The following is a 20,907-nucleotide window of genomic DNA, read 5'->3' on the forward strand; positions in this document are numbered from 1 at the left end:
TTGGAATCAGAATCACATTTCATTTCTAAAGAGGAGATATTTGAAGCTAAAAGAGAATGGAGAAAAGATTTCAAATTCATAGAGAAGATAATCTACTTATAATTTAATATCCAGCCAAACAATCAATATTAAAGGAAACGTAAACACATGTTCAGACATTCTGAGTTTTAAAAAATATATCTCCCATTCATGCTTTCTCGGAAAACTACTATAAAAGACTTTCTATTTAAATAGGAAAGATGGAGACACATGATCCGGGATGTGGGGCTTCAATAGAGGCAATGGAATTCTCCAGATGATGGTGAAGGGAAATCCTAATATTATGGATGTATCCAGAGTGTATCCAGCCTGGATTGAAACAAAGAGAAAGAGGGCTGCAGAATAGATGTCTCCAAAGGAAAAAAAAGAAAGTGAAAAAAAGTGCAATTGATGTTTATTATATGATACTTGTAACTATATTTAGAGATTATGTACTCTATCAGAAAATTTTGGGGTGAATTAAAGAACTAAACGAAAGAAAGAGAGACAACTTTATTAACTTTAGAGAAAAGAGAAAGTTGGGCAAGAATTATATTGTAATCACAGTTATGATTACACAGTTCGTGACTACACAGTTCATTATAACACTAACAGAGGAGTAGTACACAGTGTGGCTATCAGGGTTTCTATCATTGTGCCAGGCAGGAATGAAAACACTCCATCTAATCACTTTGTGTGCTCTGTGCTCTGCCATCGCATACCGTGAGTGTGTGTGTGTATCTCTTGTCTTTCCACGTAAACCAGGAGCTTCTTGGGAAAGGAAAAGCATCTTCTGTTTCTCTAAATGCCCCACAGCAGTAGGCCATTCTCTCAGTAAAAAATGCAAGGCAGTGAGCTTTTAAACTTTTTTTGTATGTGTGAGGAGATCAGCCCTGTGCTAACATCTGCCAATCCTCCTCTTTTTTTGCTGAGGAAGACTGGCCCTGGGCTAACATCCATGTCCATCTTCCTCTGCTTTATATGGGACGCTGCCACAGCATGGCTTGCCAAGCAGCACATCGGTGTGCGCCCGGGATTCGGGCTGGAGGACCCCAGGCCGCCCGCCGCACTGGAGCGCACGCACTTAACCACTTGCGCCACGGGGCCAACCCCGAGCTTTTAAACTTTTAAATCATTAACATCTAGGTCTGAGGAAAAAGCTAGCCTAGAGTCAGCACATAAGGGAACCAAATAAAAAACCTCACAAACAAGAAACTTGCAATAATAACGTGAATATAATATTTGGTTAATTCCTGGGTGCTAAAATGTACTGGTTGAGGTTCTAAGTGCTTTGTATGCCTTAACTCATTTAAATTTCAAAAAACAAATGACGAGTTGAATACTATTATGATTTCCATTTTACAGGTGAGAAAATTGAGGCACAGTGAGGGTAAATTTTGACAGAGCCGAATGGGACAGGATGGATCCTCCTCCTTGCCCGCCCAGACGATGTGAACTTCACTGGTGACACTATCAGAATGTTTTTATCTCCATGTCCGATCCCACTCAAGAATCTATGCTCTGAGGACAGGCACCTTGTCTCCTACATCTCTTTAACTCCCACGTTTCTAAGCAGAGTATCTTGCATGGAGTGAGCGTTCAGCTCTTATATATAAGCTGACTAAATAAGAAAGTGTGACGGATGACGAGACCTACTGCACAATCTCCACCACGACCCAGACGGACAGAGTCCTAGGAGATTGGGGCAGACGTGGCTCTATACACCATTTACCATTAAATGATCCTACATAACTGTTCAAAATGCAAATGCAAGTCCAAATATTTTATGTAATGTGAGTGAAAACATGTTTGGGAGAACTTTGAAGATTCTTCCAAAAATTAAATCAAAACTATCTATAGGTAACTTTTTGTGTTGCTAAAGACTTATCTTTTAGAGATTTGAATCAATATAACTCAGGATGGTTTTAACATGTATTTTCATAATAGGTACAACAAATAAGATGGTTTTGGCTAAGTGTCAAAAGACAAAGAAAATGTTGAAGGAGAAATGGCTTTACTTGAACATTTCACATAATTTTGTTAATTTCTCACTTTGCCCTATATGTGAAAAGTTAAGGAAAGACAGATTTCTTAAAGAGATGGACCAGAAACTGGTTTTCTTAATTTAAGGCAGCAAAGCAATGCTGTATAGCTGAAAGCTCTGGTTTGTTTGTATTCTGATTAAATGCAGTTTCTGTTCTTGTTTTGTTTTGTTTGTTTTTCTGTATCAGGCCTTCACAAGCTTATCCTACAATCAATATGTGCTTTGATTTTTGTCTTTACCAAGCTGGGGGACTTTCAAATTATTGTGTGGGTTTTAGTCCCTCAGGTGTGAGGCATTTCAGTCTGAAAGGACTTCTGAGCCCTTTGCTATGTGTGTGTTAATTAGAGTTAGTTTCCTGATCTTTGCTGTCAGTTTCCTCTGCTCCACAATTTGAGAGACAGAGATGCTAAACCAATCCTCAAAGGTCTCTGGAGACCATTTCCAGTTGCATTACTGATTTATTTTCGTCTTGACCAGATGGCTCCAGGTTCCTGTGACTGTACGGGAGTCCTTTTGATTTACCCAATTTATCTCTCCCAGGGCTCAATTTAAGGGTCAAATCTCATGTAACACATTTGCCAGCAAGATAAACCATTCAAGCCCACTGCTGTTTGGACACCATACTTCTGACATATGCTCTGTGCCTCATTACACACCAAAGTTATTAGGTTTAATACATGTTTTTATAAACTCCATAACGAAAGCAGGCAGGGTTTGTATGCCGATCCTTAGGAACATGCAGCCAACGGAAGGGCATGAGCCAGGATGACTTCACAGAAAGGAGGGAACTCTGTGGGTCCCCCAAGGCTCCCTCACTGAGGCCTTCCTTGCCTTTATGGAGGTGGCCATGAAAAAGATGAGCAGAACATTTTTAATGAAACCAATAAAAATGCAAAGGAAGATTTAATGTTTAAAGAAACAATAAATCAAAACTGACAACTGAAATGCAATATTTCACCATGAGATTGAGGAAATCAATTCATCCAAAGGGCATACTTGGCTTCTGTTAAAAAAAAAAAAATCCCCACATACTCACACAGTAAAAGCTATCATATCAGGCGAGGCTAAATAAGCTCTAGTTAATGGATTTTGAAGCCTTGAAAAACATGCATAAAGCCAGACAATACAGAGTCTCATGGCATTTGGACACACACACACACACAGGCACACACACACACACCACAACATCTACAATCCTAGAATCATAAATTACTGTGATCAGAGACCTCTTTAAGTGGGGGTTAGGATATCAAAAAAATTGTCCGTTGTTCAAGATGCTCTGTGGGCTCAGGATTGCCTAATTGTCAGATTACTTATTTTGATTCCTAAATCATTTCTCTTTAAGACTTCTCAAGCAATGAAAATGTAAGTGAATCCTAAAAACAGAAATAGTAACTTGGCCTCCATCCTTAGGAAGAAAACAATGAGAATCAGATGTTTTGGGCTCATCTTATGACACTTATGTAGAGTGACCCTGGGGAAAATTAAATTTAACAAAAAATATTCCTGCCACATAACAGCTCACAAGTCAATGAGAAATTATCAACTGCACTAGAAATTATAATACAATGCAGTTTATAGCACGGCTATAAAAGATGTTAAAATGTACAATAAAAATGGGTCCAGGTATCTTAGAATGGTTTTAAGAGGAGATGCAATTTGATGTAGACCTTGAAGGGTGAGATGGAAGATAGCAAGTTGATATCATTTGGGAAACAGAGAAAAGAGTTAAGGGTAGAGAATGATTTCAGTAGTGCGCTTACATAAAGATAGAAGCAAAGTAGTGCAAGGAAGATTTGAGAGATGGGTAACATGCATGAAGGAGGCGATATGAGAGAGGAGAGACTAGAAGGGTAATATCCACAATAGATAATGATGGAACTAAGGAAAATTTCTGTATCTGGGCTTCTTAGTCTTGGCACTATGCCTGGTGGTTGTCATGCATTTTCACATTTAATCCTATTTACAGCGCTTCAAGATAGACATTACCTTCGTTTTACAGCTGAGGAAACTGAGGCACAGCAATGTTGTGTCAGTGACCCAATGTCCCAGAGCTTGTAAGTGGCAGAGCCAAGATTCCAAACCTCTGTGCGACCCTGTGACATGGGGTCGCTGCAGAACTCTGTACTGGTGCTAGATAGGAACTAAACTAGAGGCTTCTGACTCCCCAGTCAGCTCATCTACCGCTGACTCGGCTCCTCCTCACCCACATGCATTCCTTTTCATTCCTCCCACCTGCCATATGCCCTTTCCCAAATAGTCCAGTCCTGCTATTGCCACAAAACCTCCCATGACATGTCCAACCTTCAGCGACTCAGTTCTGTTAATTATAGCAGTTCCGATTTCAGTTCTACATCCCATCATCTCCTTGGATTATTCTGGAAGTATTGGTTCATGTGTGTGTTTTACCTTCCTAAAGAAATTTCTATTTATTTAAGGGATGAAATATTTTTCTGCTCTTTTTTTTCTTTATCTTGCACAGAATTAAGAACTTGACTCCTCTGTGCCAATCCATCGATCAACTACGTTTTTCCTTGGGATTCCACTCAGCCCTGCTCCAAATGCTTGCCAAATGCCATAGTGAGTGCCGCCCTTAACAACCAAGTCCCGGAATGCAGGTTTTCTGCACGTGAGCCTGATGTATATACAATCTCACTTAGTTCTCACAAGGTGTTGCCTAGTACGATTCAGAGATATTGGGGAATAGACCAGAGTCACACAATGCCAGTGCAGAGAAGGAAGGGGTAAGTTTTGCACATGAGTTTGTCTTTCTCTGAAGCCAAGGTCTCCTCCTGTGTGGTCCTGTCTCTTCTCAGACTGTATTTTCACTGGATCACCACTCTAGTAGGTTTTTCTTGAATCTTGTGAACTTTTCTTAATATCTCTACATTGTTAATTAAAACAAATAAATGAGTATTTCTTTCGATGGTCTTTACTATAAATACATAAGTAGGAATAGATTTCAGGGTAATATAAACTGAAGATTCATATGGATGACAGTTAATTCAATCTGAAACACTTGAACTAAGGGGGAGCATATACACAAATGTTCTAAACTCCTGAGGTCTTTTGCTTCACAAGACAAATTTTAACCATTTTGTAGTACACTTTTCAAGAATGCATGTATTCTTTTAACAGCATTTATTGAATGCACTTTAAAATACATTTTTATAGATATCAATTTTTGTGCTATGAAGCAATGTTTGTTCATTGTTTTTGCTTTTTTGTTGTTTATTTCTTCCTTCAGTGACATGTCAGCTGTCACATACCCTTCTGTCATCAGGCATATATCTAAGAACCCACTTCTAGGTCACTGCTTTTAATTCCTGTGGGAAGAGATGCTAGAAAAGCAAGCTTGTTAATGAAATCACAATGCCTGAATGAAGCCCGGGGGAATAAAATGTATAGGTTTAGTGCCTGAGATTTGTCACAGCTGTTTTAGGAGCTTAAAAGCCTTTTGTGACATCTTTCTTATCCATGTCTTTGGTTGAGCTGGCTGAAGTCTGATACCTTGGACAGATATTACGGCAAATATAAATGCTGCGTAGAAAATCTCCTGCCAGGTCTTTGTTTAGAGACAGCAACCAAGGGACACACACTTATTTTGTTTCTTAAACCCACGATCTAATTTTGGAGGAAAAAAAAAAAACACATCATAGATACATTACCCATGGAGTAGGTAAGCATCAAAAAAGATTTTGTGACCAGAGAAGTATGGAACCAATATTTGATTGAAGAAGTGGAAGACACGTTCTGGAACACACACTCCCAGCTGGGCAATGCAGTGGAGGTGAGAGGAAGGAGGTCACACACAGGGTGGTTAATAACTTAGGTGGGCTTGATGTCTAACCAGCGGGAGATGCAACGATTTATTCCAGAGCCAGGGAAAAGGTTAGATTTCAGATTCAGTGGACCTTCAGTGCGCAGAGTTCCCTCGTGCTGGTGTGTACTCAGAACGTCTTTGGGATTCTCATCGGCTGCTTCTAATTTAGACCCGTGACTGTCAGCCCTTTCACACACAGTGCCTCTCTGAAGTCACTCCTTATGAAGCTTTGTGAAAAATTTAGACAGCTTAGGACACACACATGTAGGGGAGGAAAAAAGAGAAAGAGAGAGAGATGAGGAAGTGGGTAGATTTTATTTTTCTATAGTTGGCCTTTATTTTTTAAATAACCTTGTACTCCTTTTCAATTTCCCCTCAGAACCATTTTTCCTCCACTCGCTCCCTTTTTCTTCATTATTTTAATGGCCACATCTTTGCTCTGATGTGTCAACGGGAGTGGAAAATCCTGTGAAGCCAGGACTTAATGAAACGCCAGCTGGAACAGAGGGATAAAGTTTCTTTGGAACAGCTTCAAAGGGATGCGGGCTGGGTGAGCTCCGGGACAATGGCACCCAGGCCCGAGGACAGGGACAGCCCAGCCAGCTGGCCCGGCGTGGCCTTAACGAGGCGTGAAAGGATGGGGACCCACGTCACTGAGCAGTCGGGGTGCAGGATGGGGGATTTAAAATGCACACGCAGGCTGTCTCCTTATATTTGCCAACAAATGCTATTCTCATGAAATGAAGGGCCAAAATGTGACTCCTGCCCGAAGAAGCAAGAGCTAATTTTGCTCAAAAGCTTTGGCTTCCTGAATGCTGCCAGGCACCTCGTCTCTCCACATCTCATTTTGGAATAAATTTTACATTTCTTTTTACAAGAGAATTACCACGGAAGCCTTAGTTTTGATAGGACTTGAGAGAGATTTATGAACACTCATTGGTCGTTTTTGGTCAGGTGGCATTTCTCTTTTCTTTTTTGTGAATTAAGCAGGCAAAGTGACTTGGAAATAGACTGTAAATCAAGAAGGCTCAAATGCCACATCAGCTTTTAGGCCCCATTTAGACCTTGGCTTCTGAGGCCCTGGTACTTTGAAAGACATCAAACCTAATTAGCTGCAGTTTATGCTTAGAAAGGATTTTTAGGAAACTATAAGGAACCTCAGCCTCCACCTGGTTCATTTATGTATTTTAATATGCCTTGCACAAAACCTGCTGTCTTACCTCTGGTATTTTGCCATTGAGGGCATTTGATCAATTACATTGACTCTCATTTTATTAAGTTAACTTTCAGAATTCTTAAAACTGTCGGGGGCAAACTGAGTCTTCGGAAAGCTGAGATACTTCAAGTCTGGAACAAATATAGAAAAGATAATTTTCACCCCTTTTCCCTTGCTTATGAGAACTGAAAAACAAGGATTTGAGATATATTTCACGTCCCAAACAACAAATATTTACAGAGAAATCAAGACTGATATGGTTCTTGCTCCTCATGACTTAGAAAAAATAAAATATAGAACTTTGTTCACATGGACCCTTTTATAAGCAGGTATAAATCACCCACCATTTGCAGCTGCTGAGCTGTGACAAGGAATAAACTCAAATAAGAGATTGCCCTGCCTTCAGGAGACTTGTATACGGTCAAGACAGACAGGACTCTACAAACAAAATTCCATTTTTGTTGGTCAAAAACAGCAGAATAGCAGAAATTTCATATGGTCCAATCTGATTTTAGGGTAAATTCTGAAAAAGAAGTATGTTTAGGATGATGTAGCTTTTGGCCAAGGCTTCCTAAAGGAGATGACATTTGATGGTGAAGAGAGAGGGAAAACTATTCCAGAGGAAATCCCATAAACAAAAGCCTAAAGGGAAGAAGTGACATGGTAGTGAAGAGAACCACAAAAACCCAGTATAATGGTTTAAAATCATTTGAGGAGACAAAGCGTTTCTGAGGATAAGGCCACTGAGGTCATTAGGACAAGAACAAGGAGGACTTTGAGTGTCCAGCCTGGGCTTGATTCTGTAGGCTATGGGAGGCAAGGGAACGTTTTAATGACTGGAGTGATCAGGCCAAGTATAGCATGCTGGATACCTCATTCTTGCTCTCCCGTGGAGAACAGATTTGGGGAGGAGGTTATCCTCCATGTGCTTCCCCTTCCACACGCACACTCCTTCTCTGTACTTCTCTGTCCTGCAGGGTGACCACTGTGGCTTACACTGCCCAGGCCTCTTGTCATCCCACCGCTGTCGGGGCTTGTCAGTGGAAGGCATTGGCAAGAGATTGAGGTCAATCAGAGGCAGGGATGATTTGCTGTATTTATTCCCCCAGTCCCTCTATGCCTCCCCACACATCTAGCAGTGGTTGTATTCCTTCATGGCCACAGCATCTCCCAGCAGTCCCTCTTCTCTGGTACCGGTGATCCCCAGATTCCTTTAGGGGTGATCATGGCTTCCTGCTCTTGTTAGTTTGAGTCCTTCATTATGTCCTTTTGGCTTCTTTAGCCCACATCTCTCCTCTGAGAATGGTTCCTTTACCAAACTCTCTTCAATTAAACCCCTTGAGCTTAGCGTCTCATTTATTGCCGAGACTATGATAGAAGATCAAAGATGGAGACAAAATGTTTAATTGGGAGAATGCTATGATAGTTCAGCTGAGAGAAATGAGGGACTTGAATGCACCAGAAGTATTCTAGAAGAATATAAGATGTAAAAATTAGTAAGTGATTAGACTAGGTATTCTAGGACCAATCAATATGAAGTCAATTTTTAGAGGGGCAGTCAGGAGACTGGGAAAGAGGTCCCAAGCGGCAGAGGTCAGTGCTCAGGGGGACACAGGGCAAGGGCTAGAGGTATGGAGGTGAGTGTCAATCCTAAGGCAGGAATAGTTTGAGTCCAGCCTTGTCTACTTCCAAGACTTTTGGGTCTTTTTATGTCTAGATTAATGTTTTGATCATACACAGAAGTAAATCAGAGGCTTGCAGGTGGACAAAAGGTGGTGTATCTCTCAAGTCTTTAGCTGAACTGGAGCCATTCTTTCCTTTAGGACCTTATTTTTCCTCAAAATGCTGAGTCTCGTGTCTCTGTCAACCACTCTCAGCACTCACGGTTATTTACACTTAAGGAGGGGGAAACAACACCAACTATCCTACAGCATTTTGTCATTGTCTCTGAAGTAGCCATGACTTTTTGTGGCTTCTATAGTGAATGCTTCCACTGAGTGATAGTGATGTGGCCATTGGCAATGCATCCAGGAGGGGACAGAGATTGATCCAAGATAAAATCAAACAGATAACCTAGAGGTAAATATTCCAGTATAGCTCTCACCTCGTCTCTTCTCTAATCTAGTACATGTAAACAATTAGCAGAGCAACAATTAATACTTGGGTAATCAACCAAATGTTGACTTGACCTCACTACTCCTGGTGAAGCTACCACCAGCCTGTGAAGCAAGATATAAAAAATAATCAGACATGTAAAAGGTCTCTACACAGAAAGGCTTTCTTTTCTTGCCTCAGCTGTGGATGCTTTAGGAGTCTGTGGGCCCTGCTGTGTGCCAAGGCCCTCCTATGCCTTTGTTCAAGCCTGGCAGGCTCTGCTTAAGCCCAGAACACCCAAGAACAGTTTTCTTCAAGCCGCCACTATAGCAACAGCCTCACACTCTTGGTCAAAGGTGCCATAAACCATCGTGTCCTGCCAAGGTCAAAATAACTTGCGGCCCACTTAAAGCCTTACACCATGTCCAAAGCAATAAAAGCCAGTTTCACAACTCTAAATCCCACCTGGCATAAGTTTTTGTAAACTTCAAGGTCAAAATGCCCTGTCCACCAATTCAAAGCTGAGGCCCAAAGCTACACTCCTGGCCTCACCAGAATTCTCAGCCACTACATGGTTATTTGTTCCACCAGATTCAATCTTTTATTGCTCAAGATTCCCAGACAATGCACAAAGATGTTGAGATCCTGAACTTACTTCACCCAAAGTACAGCAATCCTTCTCCCACTACTGCCTTAACTGGTAAATTCAAGAGGTCAGATGTTTCTCTTTGTCTTTTGTGTATATTCCCACCATTGTAATTGGCATAATTCATTTGATCTTGATGTCATAGAGATTTTCATTCCTATAATAAGGCAAGGTGACCACAGTAAGATTGTTGGAAAGAACTAAGTTTTTGATGTGGAGGAGAAGGTTTGTGTGCATTTCCATTTATTGGGATGTCTGTTAGAAACTCTGCATTAAAATTATTGGTGACAAGACATGCCCCATCTCTCAGAGGAGTTAAAGATTCATCAGAAATTTCTGATACTGCTGCTCACATCTTGCTGAGAGGTATTTATATAAAGGCATTTTTGTAATTGCTCGAATTAAAACTGATTGAATTTCAGAACCAGTTCCCAGGCTTTACTTCTGGGTTAATTTTTATACCTTATGACCACAGTTTTACCATGCTTGATGGGCTTTCATTTCTTCCTCACTGGGGGACCACCACCTTTGGTTCTTAAAGGAATCCATATTTCCACTGCTTCCTTTAATTTTCGTGGAAATGCATGCCTCCTTACCTGAAAAGTTCATCTTCCACATTTTATTTTTTATAATTTCTGGTTGTAGGGAAAGGATGCTCAAAATATGAGCCTTATATTTCTTCCTAGATAAAAAGGTAGCTATGGAGATATTTTCTAGACTGCCATCTTAGCAGCCTTGATTATTTTGGGAAGTCCTTAAGAAGGGCTTATTGAAACCTGAATTCAGCACATACAACATCTCAGAGGCACTTGAGGATGTATTTGAACACCAAACATGTTCAACCATGTAGCAGAAGAGATCATCTCTATGAAGTAATAAGCATTGTGTTTTCATAACAGAAAAAAAAAGCTATTTCACCTGGATGTATTACTTGATGGATTCAGATATATTTTTGTTTGTGCAGTCAGTCTTGAGTGCCTACAATCTGGTTGGGACTGGGCCACACACACAAGAAAGGTAGAGGAACAGTTAACATTCTTAAAATATGGTAAACACTCACACACTTAAAAGATATGACACAAAATTAGATATAATTAATTATGAATGTTCCCCAAATGATTCCTCATGTAACAAAGCTGCTACATTTGCAATATTTCAGGACCTCGGTCAGGAACTCTTTGGCTGTTTTATGACATATACCACCTTAGGCATCTGACAGAAACCTAAGTCCTATAGTGAGAAACACACTCACGTGCACAACTGTGCAATCCATATTAGGGGAGGGTGTTATGGATTCCCTAGACCACATCTATAAATCTTCTCCCTGCCGGGGAGTCTGTCAAACCCATATTAAGATGTTTAACATTGCTAGGACCTTCACAGCTCCAAATACTAGGAGTCTATGGTTCTTCCATTCAGTATTGTTTTCAGTTTTGACTGCAACTTACTCTTTCAAACTTATCTTCTACGAAACTTCATCATGAACCTTCTCTTGTCAGGAAGATAGCCTAGTTTACTCCAGTACACTGGTTCATTTTAACCTACACACTTTACTCATGCTGTCATCCCTCATTGATGCATTCACACATATTTGTTGTGCCTCAACAAGATACCTGGCCATTGAATACATCAATGAACAAGACAGACCAAAAGCCCTGTCCTCAGGGAGGCTACACTCTACTCTACTGGAGTGACCAATTCCTTCATCTTGCCCTTCCCTGTCCTATCAATTTGTCAGACCAAGATGGATTCCCACGTCTTCTATGAATGCTAAATTTCTCTCCTCTGAAATTTTGCATTTTCTAAAATGTGAACCACCTGTTTGATTTTCAGCAAGCAACACTTCCATTGACTGTGAGCTTGCCTGTATGTAGTTATCACATCTACTTAGTTTGATCAACTCCCTTAAATTCTCATGATTCTGCTGTATTTCTTGGCCCTCTCTATAGCAGCTATTAGGTACTCGGGACATTTTGATTTATTGATGATCGTATATGCTATTCTTTCCTAAAACAGTCATTAGAGAAACAGTCTTAAGAAAATACCTTGCATTTGTACAGCATTTTAACCTTTGTATTAACATATATTATCCTACTACTTTCTCAGTAAAATCTCTTGGTTTATAAGGTAAGTAGGGGAAAACGGTATTATTCCAATTTTAAGTATGAGAGAGTTAAAGAAAATTCAGTGACTTGCTCAAATTCACTAAGCAAATTAGTCCCCAAACTAAGAGTAGATTCAAAGTCTCCTGGGTCCTATCTTGTGCCTACTTCCTTCCACATTCATAAGGATTCAGTATTATGAAACAACCCACTAGGGAGTGCAATCAATGTTTTAGGTAGAACAAATTATGGTCTACAAGAACTTTCAATTACTTGTGAGGGGATGGGAGACATACAACTACGATTGAAATCTACAGGTAGCTCAAAGACTTCCATTTAGTTCAGCATCCTCCTCCACAAAATGGAGACAAGTGGATTAAAATGACACAGTTCTTCCTCTTCTCTCTGATCTTACATTTATATTTATAGAGGACCATTCTAATCCCACTGCCCATAGTTATAGATCTCATCCTTATGGAATAGGTTGCTATGTGATCTTGAGCATGACCATGAACTTACCTATATGGACTTCAAATTACCTAAAGGGAAAATAGGGCTAATCACCCTTTCCCTAATTGTCTCATGAGATAATGGAGTTATGATGAGAATGTATGGCATCATATTTGTTAACACAAAGTTAAAAGCACCGTACAAATTCAAGCTACAATCCAAGACCCAGCCCCAACAAGAGTTATTTCACAACTACCAATGCAGATATGGACTTTTGCTTCTTTAGATTTACAGAGTACATAACATTCATTTCATAAAGCTGGTGCTTATGTACAGCTTTGTACTAATCACAGTCTTGTCTTTCTCCCTTAATAGGAAGAGCATAGTAATTCATTCATATAGTCCTTCAATATTTTCAAAGCCATTTCTCCTACATGATCTCACTAGGTTCTAAATAAAACTCAGTAGTATTAGACCAGCTGGGTACCATAGTTTCCATTCCTCAGGGGCAGTGGTGACTCGCCCAGTCAGTTGGTACAGAGCTGGAACAGGAACCCTAGTCCTTCACACCGCAGGCATTGATCTCTCCCCAGGGCTGCACCTCCTTCTAGAAAAAAAGTGCCCTCTTTCTACAGCACAGCACCACACTCATAGAAGGCGCTTCAAAACACTTGATTGAATGGATGGATTCATGACTCCCAATAGCATCATTTATCATTTGGTTAAAAAATATAGACTTTAACCTCTTTTGTTTGTTTTCCAACTATCTATTGTCTGTTTTACCTAACTGCAAAATATAAGACAGGAGAATGTACAACATTTAGGTAATGGACATAGTAAAAATTCTTTACATATGATTGCCTCATTATTATATCAGCTTCAGATTATGATTTTCTATACTCAAAAGGGAAGAAATATGTGATTGTAAAGGTTATTATTTCTATTTAAAGCATAGACGCTTTTAAGCAGCTGTAATGGTTTTCTTTAATGTGTTGAGAGGAGGGGTAGCTTGGAGACCTGGAGGATGTCTCTCAGCTTCACGACTGAGGAGCTGTGTGACATTTGTCAAACCAATTAACCTCTCTGTGTTTGAGAGTTTCCATGTTTTGAGGAGGTTATAATAATACCTGTTTTCTATAGCTGTCTACACCCACAAAGTGAAAGGCATGTCTTAGGGGAGCTAAGGCAATTATTCAGATGATTCAGGTCAAAATCAATCCTGCCATGAAGGAAAAGGAAAATGTACATTTGGACCTCAGCTGTCCAGATTGCCTGTCGACATCAATCAAATTCACAGAGTAAATGGTTCAACTCTTCGCTTCCCTTTGCTTATGTTACGAAAGCACCTTTAGGGGCATATTAGCTTGTTAAGACCAATGAGTGAATCATTAATGGCTTGAACCAAGAATGCTTGAAACACAAGGAGGCTCTGGATTGCTGGAATGCCTGGGTTTTAAAGGACACTCACCTCCCAGAGTCACCTTCAAAATTAGCATCAAAGGGCAAGGGATGGAAAAAGGGAACCCAGATTTAGTTTTGTGTCCAGCGTATGCTTGACATTGTTGCTGGTGTTTCATTCATCTTCTTATTTCATTCAGTTTTTACAACAACAGTATGAGGTAGCAAGTTACAGAAGAGGAAACTGAGTCTCAAAGAGAGTGAGCAGACCCAAATCACACAATCAATAGCTGGCACTCTGGGGCCTGGAACCTCATTTCAAGTTCACTTGCTATCCACCATATCATACCCGCCCCCAGCACATGCCTGATATGATTTAATAAAATTCAATAAACATCAGTGAGTCACTACAAAGTGTCAACATGATGCCAGGAGCAGAGCACAGTAATGTGAATGAAGCATGGTCCTACTGTCATGGACTCTTACCTGCACAAGATGAGAGTGACACACGTTAACTTGATAGTAATGCAGCATGAGCCAGCTTCATAGAAGGGCAGAGAAGTAGCTGAGCCACAGGCTTCTAGAGGCACCTCTAAGGGACATAGTAAGAAAATATTGTCTCCTGGGCCCAGAATCCATTCTATTCTTGCATTAGATCAAAGGTCAGGAGAAAAGCCTAGCATAGATGGGTTCATTATGCAGAGCAGATAGAGCCTGACACTTAACCCATGGAGGACAGGGTTTGAATCCCAAATACATCTTTTACAATGTATTTTACACGGCACAAGTTGCTTACCTTCTCTGAGCCTCAGAGCCTGACTTAGTAAAATGGTGATAAAAATGGCTATTTCATCAAGCTATTGTGATCAAAAAGCATGAATGGAGAATGCCTAGTATATTGGCATGGTCGATACTAAAGATGATGCCACTGTGATTAGTCTAATTTTTTCTTCTTAAAACGAAATGTGATGGGCAGCTTACAAATAGTCCACTAAGGTATATCAGGGATTAAAGAGTGGTTTCTTTCTCTGTTAGAATTGTTGTTCTTAAACTAAATCATTGATGCAACAATCGGCCAACATATATATTTTTAAATTAATTAAACATTATGGATGAATCACTGTACTCGACACATTGACTATTCATCACCTACCAAACTGATTCTGAAATTCAAGACCATTTCTATTTTGGTCCTGGTCTTTCCTTCCAAGAGTGAAATTAGTCTTGTCACCTCAACTATCATCTAAACTCTTCTAGAGTAAAGACCCTCCTTTTGTTATTCTGAACTGTCTGTGCCCACAGACTCTGCCCCAACACATAAAGGGGACTTAAATAATAGTGTTCACCAACTGTCTTTTTTGATCAACTGATCTCTGTGCTTTCCACCTAAACAAGTCTATTTGGAGTGTTAAAGTCAAGTGGAGCCATTCTCCAGGGCTGGGAGTGTGGCCTTACGCGCTGAAAACTTCGGCCAGTGCCTGAAATATAGTAAGTGCTTTCAAGTAAGTATTAATGGGATTGAATGAGTATTGAAAGAAGGAAGTATGGATTCCAGTTGAAATCACATCAAGAACCTATTTGAATACGCACAAAGATCTACTAAAATGGAGTTGTTAAAGGGCCATAAGTATGGTTCTCGCACTTGCTTTAAAGTTCTTGTTAGTGGCAGAGTTTATAAGTTGAGAAGATGTACATAGTTATCAGCTTCTCCTAAGAATTATTAACTAGGTACCAATAGAACCCAAGATGGCACGTAATTATACCAACTGACTCCAGTATAGAATATTGGTATGTATAAGATGCTTGGCTTGTTTAACTAACAAATTGACCATTCTGATAACCTGGTTCTGTAGAATCCAAAAAGTGGAAGACAAGGTTAGATGTGTTCTGGAACTTCAGTTTAAATAAGATCTCTGGCACAGGAGGCAGACTGGCTAAGGATTGTGAAATAAACCAGAAAAATATCTGCACCATGTCTCAGCCAGGACAAGTATAAAACACCCAGTGATCTGTTAAGTGAACACAGAAAGAAAGGACATTTTACTGGACAATGATAAAACATGGTTGAGGATGAGAAGATACTGACTGGTGATATTCTAGTTGGACAGAGAGGCAAAAAGAGTTTTAAAAAGCTTCCCCTTCAGCCATGTTGAAAACTAGGGTGGTAACAAGGTCCTTAGATTAGAGGCATGCTCCCTAAAGATTCCAAGCTAAGAACAGCAATCAAAAGAGAAAGATGCTTAACATGTAATGCTACAACTGGGAAAGAGGCTAAAGAGATTCCAGGCTGCTTGTCCATAGGGCCAGCCATCACAGTGTCACCAGACAGGGAGGCTGCTGTCCCTCTTATAACCACTCTTCTGAAACCACATGTATGACATAGCATCTGATTCTTAGCAGCTTAATAGTGACACTGTCTACTTAGTCTGGCCAGACTGCAGCAGGGGAACATGGTGCTGATTAACTGGCTGGAGGGAGATACCTTCTTGGAAGGCTGAAGAAGATTTGCGTGTGAGATGGGAAGCCACAGTCACAGGAGGCGTGGGGAGGAGGAGACACACATGGATGGCTCTGCAGCGTGAACCTGGGTTATTGGATTTGGACTGATGATGGTGAGGCAGATACCTGAATTGTGCCATGCAGATGCTGTCCAAGTTTCACAAAGTGACTTAGCCTAAAATAAGAGCAAAATGTAGGAGATTTTGCCCCCTTTCCTTCCTGGAGAAGTGAATTTGTTTGGCACTTGGTTTAATATTTTAACAACAAACAAAAAAAAAAACAACAAATGTATACATGCATCGTTCTACCTGGCTGATGAAAAGAGCTCATGGTTTTGACAGAGCCAAGAGATGGTGTTGATGAGAGAAAAACACAGTGGATTAGGACAGAGAAAATGTGGGGCATCATCTCAGCCCTGGTACCACTAACTATGGATAAGTTTTTTAATCCCCTGGATTCTTTTCCCATCATCTGTTCTGTGAGCAACATTCACCCTCATGGGGAGATTCAAATGAAATAATGAATGTTTAATTGATTAAAAAAATTACAAATATTATATACAAAGGAGACATATGTGATTAAAATATTCTCATTCATTGTTTTGCTGATCAATAAGTAATCAAGAGAAGGAATTGATCAAGAACATGGTCGGGGAGGGGAGTCAGTGATAAGAAGTACTTTCTCCTCACAGGCGCAGTCCCAACTCTATTCTTGAAAGGATGATTTGAAAACTTCCCTAATTATTAAAAATGAGGTTAAAATCCTGCAAAATTGGAGAGGGCCTGTTGATATGCCCAGTATTCACTGGCTATTTAGCAAACCTACTTGACTAACCATCTGTACTGGTTAAAATCATTCTCTGTCAAAACTGCCAAGGTGTGTGGGCCAGTGTCATTCATGCCCAGGGAGACCTGGATGGGACCACCATGTACAACTGCACAGGCTGTGCCTTATACAACTCTGCTGCAACATTCACATAGACTTAAATGGGAATAGCATCCTCTAGAGTTGTTTAATGCCGAGAGCCTAATTTTGGAAGAATATTTTTTAGAAGATTTTTAGCCTATATTTAATCCACGTGGTATTAAAATCAGTTTCTTGTGGGTCAGACCACTTTTTGTTTCTCCTACATCCAACAAACATGAAAAGTAGTTTACTACAATTATTTTTTGCTTGGAGGAGAGCTACTTTCATCCTATCATGGAAGTACTTTCTTTCTGTGCCTGGTCTCTCTAACATGATGTTGGAAAGAGTGACTCTGATGTGTAGAAATTCAACGTGTGGCAAAATAGGTGAGGGAGTACCTTGAGGGCGTGCTCACCCACTATACACATGGACACCTAATTCTCCTTCCTACACAGTTGCCCTGCAGTATAAAGAAACCCATTTCTAATTTTCGGCTTAAAAAAATGATTTCAAGAGAATGGGCATATTTCATTTTCCTTCAATGGTTCGACTTTCATTACTATCAGTAGCTACGAACTAATGACATCGATATTATTATAATGCCAAATTGAAGACTGATGATGCATATTTTGTCATTATCATAAATTATTCTTAGTGAATTAGGTGCTTCCGAAATGCAAACTTAGAAAAATGCATTTATTTTTGTTTCGGGTGTATACCTTCCAGTACATATTCTTTTTTTTTTCTTTTTTTTGTGAGGAAGATCAGCCCTGAGCTAACCTTCACGCCAATCCTTGTCTTTTTGCTGAGGAAGACCTGCCCTGAGCCAACATCCGTTACCAATCCTCCTCCTTTTTTTTTCTCTTTTTCTCCCCAAAGACCAAGTAGACAGTTGTATGTCATAGTTGCACATCCTTCTAGTTGCTGTATGTGGGACGCTGCCTCAGCATGGCCTGACAAGCGGTGCATCGGTGCACGCCCGGGATCCGAACCCAGGTAGCCAGTAGCAGAGCGCCCGCACCTCACCGCCAAGCCACGGGGCCGGTCCCCCCAGTACATATTTTTAATTGAGCCTGTTTTAGAAGGTATTCTACAGGCTGAGGCTTTCCTCCATCCTGATCCCTCTCTGTCTGAAGTGTCCTCTACCCTCCACAGTTGGGAATGGGATGGCTGAACACTGACGACTTTCATCTGCGTTACCCACACCTCCCTTCTCTGACCATTGCCAGTCATTTAGTTGTGGGGAACAGCCTTGGCCATCTTGTTCTTTTAGCTGGATTGGAGTTTCGGGAAGCAGCGGCAATGGCGGCCTCTATTTTTCTCTACAAAAAGGCATCCCCAGAGAATAACATTCCCCATACCCTTTACAATAAAAGTGAGCAGGCTTGATTTGTGATACTTAAAGAACTAACAACATCTTCAGAACTCCTTGGTCACATATTTCAGTAAATAAGTACAGTTCCCAAGCATTTCATTTACTTTTTATGTTTCTTCTATTATTTAGTCATTGTTATATTCTACTACTTGTTCCTTTGCACATATGTCTTCTTTGTTTTCAGATCTCCTCTATTCCTCAGATCACCCTAATAATTTCTAAAATCCCTAGCGTCCACACAGGAGTAAGGAATGGGCTTTAGGAAAAAACAGCAAGGGTCAATTCTTTTTCTCTGTGGGTTACTCACAATGGGAGCTGCCAGAGGCCATGGGATTTTAAGGAGTGCTCTGTTCACTTGAGCTATATTTCTGTTCTTCACTACAGACTTTATTATGTCAAATGGGAAAAGAACTAGCTTGAATTCATCTTTTGAGACTTTGATTGATTATTGGTAATAATAGTTTATAAAAAGATACTTTCCATTAGATGCCATTTTGAACAGATTTGTGCATTTTTCTGTTACTGTAATAGCTTGGTGGAAGGGAAGGTCAAATAAACGTAAGACAAGGCATGTAGAATCAGCAGCTTAGTCATGAAATTGGGAGACAATATGGTAGGATATACAGAAATTTACTTTGCAAAGAATTTTTAGGAGATCAATAATATTGTCTAGAAAGTTCAGTTTTCTACCTGTTTTTCTCTTCTCCTTCATCCTTCTCTGAGATGATTTCCCCAGGTCCTCAGTCTACTGACTGTCCATCTCTGACCAGTCTTAATTGAGGATATTAAAACAGGAGCCTATGAGCCTCCTTCTTCATTGTCCATCGTCATCATCAATGTTATTGTCACTCCTCAGTGGGGGCCAATGAGACAGAGATGTGTCAGTTATTTTGTTCCATAGGGATATCATGGGCTTTTCTCCTTTCCTCCCCAAGCTACTCACAAATTATGTCCCTGTGGTCACTATGCAGAAGAGAAAAACAAAAATAGGTGAATCAGCACAGATGTCTTACCTTATGTCTGCATTTAAAACAAGTAAACTTGATAGAAGTGTGCACCAAAAGGAGTAGGTTTTACTGTATGTAAATTATAGTTCAATTTTTTAAAATTAATTAATTAATTAATTTGTGAGGAACATTAACCCTGAGCTAACATCTGTTGCCAATCCTCCTCTTTTTGCTGAGGAGGGTTGGCCCTGGGCTAGCATCCGTGCCCATCTTCCTCTACTTTATATGGGACGCCGCCAGAGCATGGCTTGATAAACAGTGCATTGGTCTGAGCCTGGGATCCGAACCTGTGAACCCCGGGCCACTGAATCAGAGCATGTGAACTGAACTGCTACACCACCAGGTCTGCTCCTAGCTCAATTTTTTTTAAAAGCATGTTTTTCTTTTCAGTGAATGGTATTAGAGGATCTACTATCTGCTAAGATCTATCTTTAATTGTCAGGGGATGAGTTACTAGTTTTGCTCTTCTATGATTTTACACTTTATCCCTAATAACTAGCATTTTCTGAAAGCAATTGTTGATACAGTGACAGAAATATTATTACTTTCAAATATTCATCAGCATAAACTTGACACCATAATGTTTTAGGTCTACCTTAAATCTGACATCTACCAGTAGGCCTTCTCTGACCAAACTTTCCAAACAACTCTTCAAAAAGGAAGAGATGGTTTATATTTGGGCATTACCTCCTAGTTAGAAGAGCAATTTCTCACATTACCACAAGTTTATTATCTCTACTTTTCAGATGAGGAAATCAAGCCCAGAAAGGTTAAGGGTCTTGTTCCACTGTTCACAGCTGGTTAGCAGCCCAAAGTCAGTAACCCGAACCCAGGGCTGCTGACTCCACTGTTCTTTCTACTATATCACATCACCTCCCAGACGCCCTCTTCTTAATCTGACTTAGTCCAAGGCACTTGAGGACAGTGATGCATCTTTTCCTCTCACAAGTGGACCCTTACGTCTGGAAGGCCTCGGAGTAGTCATTCTCTTCCCACTTACAGTGAGAACTGAATATGAAACGATGGCACAGGGCCCAAAGCAGGGTAGCATGATTATGAATATGATTGTCCCCACACAACGGGTATATGAATACAAATGTCTCCACATACTTTCTCCATTTCTCCTGCATTTTCTCCTAGCTCTTATTCAGCTTCTTCAAATCAGCTTTTCTCCCTAGAACATCCTTACTTCTCTCCGTATATTTTTTCCTCTTTTAAGACCATCTTCTGCAAGTCTTCCAGTCTACTCAAACACATATCCCTCATTAACAAAAATCTACCCTCATCTGAGAAATTGTCTCTAATGAAATCAGATTATTGCACTCTGCC

The sequence above is a fragment of the Diceros bicornis genome, chromosome 16 (genome assembly GCF_020826845.1).
Source record: "Diceros bicornis minor isolate mBicDic1 chromosome 16, mDicBic1.mat.cur, whole genome shotgun sequence".
Taxonomy (NCBI): Eukaryota; Metazoa; Chordata; class Mammalia; order Perissodactyla; family Rhinocerotidae; genus Diceros; species Diceros bicornis.